Below are 8,134 nucleotides of genomic sequence, written 5' to 3' on the forward strand. Positions count from 1 at the left end.
CAGGGACTCAGCAATCTCGCACCCTCGCGATCAAGACTATTTAAGCTTATAGGTATGGCAAGGTAAATATGTGGAGCTGCAGCAAGCGACTAGCATATATAGTGGCTATCCTGTTCGCAAAAGAGAGCGAGAAGAGGAGGCAAAGTGCGAGCGAGAAACTAGAGAGCAACCTGCGCAAACATTACTCCAACACCGTGTCCACTTCCTGGACTCCGCCGAGAAGAGGCCATCATGGCAACTCACACAGTTGATTCATTTTAATTAAATTCAGGTTCAAGTTATCTACAACCGGACATCAACAAATTCTCATCTGCCCATAACCGTGGGCACGGCTTTCGAAAGTTCAAACCCTGCAGGGGAGTCCCAACTTAGCCCATGACAAGCTCTCACGGTCAACGAAGGAATAGACCTCCTCCCGAGACGTTCTGATCAGACTCGGTCTCTCGATTCTTCAAGACACTTCGACAGGTTAAAACAAGTCCAGCAACACCGCCCGAATGTGCCGACAAATCCCGATAGGAGCTGCACATATCTCATTCTCAAGGCACACTCAGATGAGACATCCTACGAGTAAAACCAACCCTCAAGTTGCCCCGAGGTGGCCCCGCAGTCTACTCGGTCGGACCAACACTCAGAGGAGCACTTGCCCGGGGGGGGGGTTTAAAAAGATGACCCTCGGGCTCCGGAAACCCAAGGGAAAAATAGGCTAGGTGGCAAATGGTAAAACCAAGGTTGGGCATTGCTGGAAAAACTTTAATCAAGGCGAACTATCAAGGGGTTCCCATTATAACCCAACCGCGTAAGGAACGCAAAATCCGGGAACATAACACCGATATGACGGAAACTAGGGCGGCAAGAGTGGAACAAAACACTAGGCGGGATGCCGAGCCTTCCACCCTTTACCAAGTATATATAGATGCATTAAGATAACATGGCAATATAATGATATCCCAACAAGTAAATAATGTTCCAACAAGGAACGGTCTCCAAACTTCACCTTCAACTAGCAATGCTATAAGAGGGGCTGAGCAAAGCGGTAACATAGCCAATCAACAGTTTGCTAGGACATGGTGGGTTAGAGGTTTGACATGGCAATTTGGGAGGCTTGAAAGCAAGTGGTAGGCATCGTAGCATAGGAATAGCAAAAGAGCGAGCATCTAGCATAGCAAAGATAGTAGTGATTTCGAGGGTATGATCATCTTGCCTGCAAAGTTGTCAGAGTTGACTGGATCCTCGAAAGCAAACTCAACGGGCTCCTCGTTAGCAAACTCATGTCCCGGCTCTACCCAAACAAGAAAAACAAGCAACAAGGACACAATCAACCACGTGCAAATTCAAACAACATGATGCAAAGATGATATGCTATGCGGGATGCAATATGTGATGCATATGCAAGATTTGACAAGGGATGCATGAACCTGGCCTCAACATGGAAATCCAAGTGTGCCACTAGAAAGATGACATGAAATCAATTGAAAACGATATAAAGAACACCGGAATCGGAGTTACGGTTTGGAATTGGCAAGCGATTCAAATATGACTACGTTCTGCGATTTACAGCAAGTAGCCATCTAAATGCAACAAGATGATCATGCTACAGCACTCAAACATGGCATCAAAATACATGGCATGCATACATTCATGAAGCTTAACAAAAGTCTAGCACTGAGCTACGGCCAATTCATCCATTAACAGGTTCAAACAAGCATGGCAAAAATGCATTTGGTAAACAGATCTCAGACTTAGTGAAATTAACACTTGTCTGGAATTTCAGATCAGCTAGCACTCTTCGGAGCATGAAAACTATATGCTACAGGACCTGAACATGGCAAAGTAAAGCATGGCATGGAGATACTCAAAGAGCTTAACAAAAGTCCCTTAGTGACCTTGAGCCAAAAGGGATCAGAAAATACAATTGCAAGCATGTGAACATGGCAAAAACATAATCAGATCACAGACTTAGTGAAAACTGGAACATGCTGAAACAGATATCAAGTAGGCATGTTTACGAGCTCGATGCACTCACTACAGAGCAAGTCATGACAATCTAAGCATACACCCATCAAGAATACACAAAATTCAAGCTAGACATGGCAAGAACAATAACATAGCATGCACGGATCAACTACAACATCCTTGGCAAAATCGCTAACAAGTAGACAATCTGCCCAGATTCACGAAATGACAAAAGTAGAGCTCGATTGACTCAAGCTAGGGTGCTCCATAAATGCAAACAAAGATATGGATGGATAGAGCGCTACAAGATTAACAAAACATCCTTACTGATCTTCCTCAAAAGAGGCACGGATCACTAGGAAACAACGTGAACATATGGCCATATGAGATAAACAGGTCAAGGACTTAGTGGAAATGCTAAGTCCCTGAAATCAGCATTACCAAGTGCCTCACTTTGCAAGATTGTGCTAGTCACCACACACATCACAAAAATACATGGGTTGCACCTCTAGAAATATGGAAAAACCCTTAACAAAACATATGTAGAGCTCATGGGCATATCATGCACACAATAATCATGGCAAAAATGACAAATATCTAATTGGAGCAGCAGATCTGACAATTAACTCAAATAGCACTCTTCTAACAGCATTTCGGGCATCAAGATGAACTCAAATGAAAATGATGCAATGGAGATGAAATGATGTACTCTCTGAGATGAACAATTTGATATGCCATATGTCCAAAACGGAGCTACGGATGCGGAGATACGATGCTATGAACATGGGCACTTTGACTATGGTTAGGAACAAAAGTCAACCGAGAGTCTCCTCAGATCCAGATCCAGCGCGCGGATCGAGGCACGCCGGAGTTACTGTAGACGCCGGAGAACTCGCCGGAGAGGAGGAGGCCGGCCGGAGTCGAGGTAGGGCAGGGCGGCGGAGGCGCGGGCGGCGGGGCTCGGCCGGCGCGGTGGCGGAGCGGCTGACCACGGCGGCGAGGTGGCGGCGCCCGCCGGTGAGGGAGGCAGGCGGCGGCGTAGCGAACGTAGGCGGCGGCGGCGAGGAGGCGCGGGCGGCGGGGAAGCACGGGTGAGCTGGGGAAGCAGCAAAGCGGACGGCGAGGCGCGCGGGCGGCCGGATCTGCTGGCCGCGGGGGCCGGCCTTGGGCCCTCCGGGCTGCGGCGCGCGTGGGTGGCGGTGGTGACGTGGCAGGCGCGGAGTGGGCGGCGGCGATGTGTCCGGCCAGGGCGGACGTGTCCGGCCGGGCGCGAGGAGGATTTCTAGGGTTTCGGGGAGGGGGTCCGAGATTTGGAATGGGGGGTCTTTAAATAGGCATAGAGGGAGCTAGGAGAGTCCAAATGAGGTGCGGTTTTCGGCCACGCGATCGTGATCGAACGCTCTAGATGATGGAGCAGGTTTTGGTGGGTTTTGGGCCAACTTGGAGGGGTGTTGGTCTGCAACACACACGAGGCCTTTTCGGTCCCTCGGTTAACCGTTGGAGTATCAAACAAAGTCCAAATGATACGAAACTTGACAGGCGGTCTACCGGTAGTAAACCAAGGCCGCTTGGCAAGTCCCGGTCCAATCCGGAAATGTTTAACCCCCGCACATGAAAGAAAGGTAGAAATGACCACCGGAGGAGAACGAAGCGCCGGAATGCAAAACGGACAACGGGGAAAAAGCTCGAATGCATGAGACGAACACGTATGCACATGCAATGCACATGATGACATGATATGAGATGCATGACAACGACAACAACACACGGAGACAAAAACCCGAACCCGAGAAAATAAAATAACTTAACGCCGGAAACGGCAAGAGTTGGAGTACAAATTGGGAAAGTCGTATCCGGGGTGTTACAACACTCCACCACTACGAAAGGATCTCGTCCCGAGATCTAGGACTGAAAGAACGCCGGGTACTCAGAACGGAGGTGATCCTCGCGTTCCCAGGTAGCTTCACGGTCGGAATGGTGTGACCACTTGACTTTGAGGAATTTGATTGACTTGTTGCGAGTCTTGGGTTCAGTCTCTTCAAGAATAGCAATTAGGTGCTCACGATAGGAGAGATCTTCTTGGAGCTCAATGTCCTCGAAGTTGACGGTGCGGTCAGGAGTCTTGAAGCACTTTCGGAGCTGAGAGACATGGAACACGTCATGAACATTTGCAAAGTTTGAAGGAAGCTCGAGTTGATAGGCGAGATCGCCTCTCTTGCTGACAATCTTGAAAGGTCCCACGTATCTGGGGGCAAGCTTCCCTTTGATACCGAAGCGACGAGTACCTTTCATTGGAGAGACGCGGAGGTAAACATGATCTCCGATCTCGAAAGCCAAATCACGGTGCTTACTATCATAGTAGCTCTTCTGGCGGGATTGGGCTGCTTTTAGGTTATCTCGAATGACTTTGCAAATTTCCTCTGCCTCTGTGATTAAGTCATTTCCCAAAAGCTGACGTTCATCGGTTTCGGACCAGTTGAGAGGGGTACGGCACTTCCTGCCATACAGAATTTCAAATGGGGCCTTGCCCGAACTTTCTTGAAAACTTTTGTTGTAGGAGAATTCAGCATATGGAAGACAATCCTCCCACTTCATGCCGAAAGAGATCACACAAGCCCTGAGCATATCTTCAAGAATCTGATTGACACGCTCGACTTGACCGCTAGTTTGAGGATGGAAAGCTGTGCTGAAGCGGATGTTGGTGCCCATGGCCTTCTGAAAAGAATCCCAAAACTTGGAGGTAAAAATGCTGCCATGGTCTGAAGAGATCACTTGAGGAATACCGTGCAGAGAGACAATTCGAGAGGTGTAGAGTTCCGCCAATTGAGCTGCAGTGATTGACTCTTTGATAGGCAGAAAGTGAGCCACTTTGGTGAGTTTGTCGATGACAACGAATATAGCATCATTGCCACGCTTGGACTTTGGAAACCCAGTCATGAAGTCCATTTCAATGTGGTCAAACTTCCATTCTGGAATGGCAAGAGGTTGGAGGAGACCAGCTGGCCTTTGGTGTTCTGCCTTCACTCTTCTGCAGACATCACATTCATTCACGAATTGAGCAATCTCGCGCTTCATTCGAGTCCACCAATAAGCCTGCTTGAGGTTCTGATACATCTTCGTACTCCCTGGGTGGATGGAGAGGAGAGAATTGTGAGCCTCGTTCATGATCACTTTACGGAGGTCACCTTTTGGGCACAACAATACGACCCTCGAAGAAGAGAGTGTCCTTGTCATCAAGGCGGTAGCACTTGTACTCGGGTTGACTCTTGGCAATCCCAATCTTCACCTTTTTCACCATAGCATCAAGAAGCTGGGCTTGGCGAATCTGATCTTCCAAGGTAGGAGAGACTTGAAGGTTGGCGAGGAAACCTTGAGGAACAACTTGCAGATTAAGTTTGCGTAAAGCTTCACAAAGCTCGGGTTGATAAGGCTTGAGAATAAGACTGTTGCAATAAGCCTTCCTGCTCAATGCGTCAGCAATCACATTGGCCTTGCCTGGAGTATACTCGATACTCGGATTATACTCTTGAATCATTTCGACCCATCGAGTTTACCTGAGGTTGAGATTAGGCTGAGTGAAGATGTACTTGAGACTCTTGCGGTCAGTGAAGATGTCCACTTTTCTTCCCAATAAGAGATGTCTCCAAGTCAAAAGAGCATGCACAACTGCCGCCAACTCGAGATCATGAGTGGGGTAGTTCTTCTCATTGGGCTTCAACTGGCGAGAGATATAAGCAACAACTTTCTTCTCTTGCATCAACACTGCGCCAAGACCTTGGAGAGAGGCATCACAAAAGACCTCGTACGGCTTGGATTCATCAGGCGGGGTCAGAACTGGAGCAGTGATCAATTTCTCTTTCAAAGTGTTGAAAGCAATGTCACACTCCGGAGACGTAACGTACTTGACGTGCTTCTGGAGAAGATTAGAGAGAGGCTTCGCGATCTTAGAAAAGTTTTCAACGAATCTTCGGCAATAGCTTGCGAGGCCGAGGAAGCTACGGAGTTGCTTCACGTTTTGAGGACGTTCCCAATTCACAATTGCAGACACCTTCTCAGGATTCACGGCAATGCCCTTGGCAGAGATGATATGACCAAGATAAAGAACCTCATCGAGCCAAAATTCGCACTTGGAGAACTTGGCGTAGAACTTGTGTTCCCTGAGCTTATCGAGTACCAAACGCAAGTGCTTGGCATGATCTTCCTTGTTCTTCGAGAAAACCAGAATGTCGTCGAGATAGACCAAAATGAAGTCATTGGTGTAGGCGTTAAAAATGAAGTTCATCATGCGAGAGAACGTCGGAGGAGCGTTGACGAGGCCAAAAGACATGACAGTTTATTCATAAGAACCATAGCTTGTACTAAAAGACGTCTTGGGAATATCTTGCTCACGGATTCGAATCTGATGATAACCCATACGGAGATCAAGCTTGGAGAATACTTGGGCACCTTTGAGTTGTTCGAACAGCTCGTTGATGTTGGGAAGTGGGTATTTGTTCTTTATGGTCTTCTTGTTCAATGGACGGTAATCAACACAAAGCCGGTCCGTTCCATCCTTCTTCTTCACAAAAAGAACACCACAGCCCCATAGAGAAGAACTAGGCCGGATGAGACCCATTATATCTTGAATATCGAGTTGCTTTTTCAGATCCTTCAACTCTTCAGGTCCGAGCTTGTAAGGACTCTTGCACACAGGTTCCATGCCAGGCTCAAGATCAATAACAAATTCAACTGGCCGGTGCGGAGGCATTCCTGGAAGCTCTTCTGGAAAGACGTCTTGATATTCGCAAACGACTGGAATCTGCGAGATAGCATCCAATTCACCCTTCTCATTGAGATAAAACAGACAGATGGTATTATCCCGAGCGGCAAAGACAATTACATCCTCATACGAATGAGTCAATTGAATCTGCCTGGCTGCACAATCAAGCTGAGCCTTGTGCTTAGAAAGCCAATCCATCCCGAGAATAAGATCACTATCCGAGTTACCAAGAACCATTGGAGAAGCCAGAAACTTGAAATCACCCATCAAGATAGAAATATCCGGAACCATCATACTAGAACTCAGACGCTTAGCCGGAGAGACGACTTGCATAGCTCTAGGTAAAGCCTTAGTTCTAAAATTGTTCTCCGATGCAAATGGGAATGACATGAAGGAATGCGATGCACCAGAGTCAAAAAGTAATTTTGCAGGAATATCATTAACAGGAAGGTTACCCATGATGACATCTGACGAGTCCTCTGCCTGAGCTGCATTCATCAAGTTGACCTTGGCATGCTTGGGGTTATGCTTGACCACAGCTGTACTTGCCGATCTGACAGGAGGAGGAGGAAGACGCCTCTGATTGAAACACTTGTTGGCATAGTGACCCTTCTGTTGGCACTTGTTGCACGTGACCTCTGAAAGCGGACGGTGATACGGAGCACTCGATCTTGGAACTTGAGACGAAGTCTTGTTCTGAAAGCCAGGGTTGGGTGGGTGGGAAGAACCACTGCCACCTTTGCTCTTCTGCTGATACGGATGACGGAACGGAGGAGGAGGAAGCCAATACTTCTGCTGCTTGACCACTTGAGTAGAGGAAGAAGGAGTAACATCTCTGACTCGCTTCTTGGAAGCATCACACCTCAATTGAGCAGCCTCTTGCTTCAATGCCATGTTTTAGAACTCATCGTACCTCAAGGGCTCAAAGAGGACAAGAGCGAGCTAGATTTCTTCTCTGAGGCCACCCCTGAACTGGTATATCATGCTCTTCTCATCAGGGACGTCCTGCTTGGCAAAACGGGCGAGCTTCTGAAACAACTTGTTGTAGTCATAGACAGACAAAGAGCCTTGCTTCAGGTTGCGGAATTCCTCATGCTTGCTTTCAACCACGCTCTGAGGAATATGATGAGCTCTGAAATCTTGACGGAATTCATCCCAGGTAATAACACGTCCACCTCTGGAATCCTTGTACTGCTGGAACCATTCTGCAGCTTGATCTTTGAGTTGGAAGGAAGCGAACTTGACGAAGTCCTCAGGCCTGACGTTACTACACTCGAAATTCTTGCACAGATCCACAAGCCAATCGTCAGCATTGGTTTCCTCAACACAATTGCTGAAAGTCTTTGGCCCGTTAGCAAGGAACTGGTTGAGTGTAGCAAAGTGATTCTGATTGTTGCCTTGGTTCCCTTGGTTGCCTTG

Source organism: Triticum urartu, chromosome 5, assembly GCF_003073215.2.
Source record: "Triticum urartu cultivar G1812 chromosome 5, Tu2.1, whole genome shotgun sequence".
Classification (NCBI taxonomy): Eukaryota; Viridiplantae; Streptophyta; class Magnoliopsida; order Poales; family Poaceae; genus Triticum; species Triticum urartu.